General features: G+C 38.9%; 1 long non-coding RNA gene across 1 annotated transcript; it reads left to right on the plus strand.

Annotated features, from left to right (window-relative positions):
- Positions 1 to 23: 23 nt before the first annotated feature.
- LOC147034997 (uncharacterized) lies at positions 24 to 1575 on the plus strand. The gene is made up of 4 exons (XR_015061022.1): positions 24 to 512; positions 627 to 785; positions 1157 to 1214; positions 1448 to 1575. It is a non-coding gene; the product is annotated as an uncharacterized LOC147034997 (long non-coding RNA).
- Positions 1576 to 1804: the final 229 nt, after the last annotated feature.

Genomic DNA, 1804 nt, shown 5'->3' on the forward strand with positions numbered 1-1804 from the left:
TGCCATTACAAAATGATAAACTTCTCTTAATGATCTCATCTGACCACCGCCCGAGTTGCAAATCATTTTTGTGTATAAACCACGCCATAAAAAAGTTTTGTTTCAAATGTTTTCAGTTCATGCCGTGAAAATGAGGAAGTGTTTTTTTGACACGGTCGTGCTGTGTGAATGAGGAAGTGGTTTTGGACTGTCATGCTGTGAAAAAATAGGAACTATTCTGTGAGACAAGGTCTCGTGTTTATATTTTATCTCAGAACACGAACTGAAAACATTTGAATCAAAACCATTTTAAGTATGTTTTGTAAATGATTCATACAATTTGAGAATATATCTCCCAGTTATTTTCCAAGCTGTCATTTCCTGTGTCCACACCCAATGATTAAGCAATCTCCTCATCGTTGCTTTATAAGTGATTCGCCAGACAAAGTTTCTGCCAGACGGGATTTTCATTTTTACAACTGAGACATGGACTCACTCTCTTCCGATGAAGACAACAGCTCACTACAGAGTTGGTAAGTTTGTGTATGGTTTTCTCTTTGAACGATGAAGCCAATGATTATTATTTAAATCATGATAATTCTGATATATATATATATATATATATATATTTTTTTTTTTCCTGACAGGTCGTTGGAAGAAATTGAGTTTACATATCACGATGAGGTGCATCAAATGAATACTCTTATTGAAGAGATCAATGATTTTAGAAGAGAATTGAAAGACATTTATAATGAGTGGTACGAAGTCTTATCACGTCCTCTGATCTCGAAGGAATTAAACCAATGGTGAGACACGTGTGTGTGTGTGTGTGTGTGTGTGTGTGTGTGTGTGTGTGTGTGTGTGTGTGTGTGTGTGTCTCTCTCTGTCTGTCTTTCTACCTACCTCTCTCTGCTCTTATTGAAGAGGTCAATGATTTATAATGACTGGTACGAAGTCTTATCACGGTCTCTGATCTCGAATGAATTAAACCAATGGTGAGACACATGTGTGTGTATATATAAATGTGTGTCTATGTGTGTGTGTGTATGTGTGCGTGTGCGTGTGCGTGTGCGTGTGCGTGTGCGTGTGTGTGTGTGTGTTGCTTTCCCTGTCTGTTTGTATCTCTCTCTGTCTCTTCATCTATACCCTTGACTTATTATTATTTTATTTTTTTCAGCACTATCACACAACATCAGCTGTTGAAGCAATCTTGTACAACACATGATTTTCTGGAGGTAAATGTTTCTGAATTATTATTAATATCACTCTCTCTTTAGAATGTCATCTTATGTTGGTTGCATCATTAGTTTGGACGCGGTTTTGTCAGTACACTGGAATTCATTTTATTGACCTTGAAAGGATGACAGGCTCCTGGTGTGTTAATTCAGTGGTCAACGAGGCTTACTCATATTACCATGTAATTATCTTTATAAAACCTAATTATTATCCACTTTTTGTTTCAAAACAGAATATGGTGTCTGAGTTTCGAAATCACAAGACATCTGAAGAAGATTGCTGGAAAAGATTATACATTATCGCAAATGAATATTTAATATTTTCAATATTAATAAATTATATTTGTTTTGTTTACAATTACTTGATTCTGAATTTCAAGAAGAGGATCAAGACATGAACGAGAGGGAGGGGTTGGGGGGAGGGGGGTAGGTGCGCTCCCCCAATGACCCATCACCCCCTCATCCCATCCCTCCCCTCCCCATGTGTGTGTGTGGGGAAGGGTGGGGGTGGGATGAGGGAGGTGGTGGGTCAAAGGTGGGGACACACAGGGGGGATGAGGGGTGGGGTGTGTGTGGGTGGGGCTTGTGTG

Source organism: Eptatretus burgeri, chromosome 1 (assembly GCF_056783735.1).
Source record: "Eptatretus burgeri isolate ZD-2024b chromosome 1, Ebu_testis_v1, whole genome shotgun sequence".
Taxonomy (NCBI): Eukaryota; Metazoa; Chordata; class Myxini; order Myxiniformes; family Myxinidae; genus Eptatretus; species Eptatretus burgeri.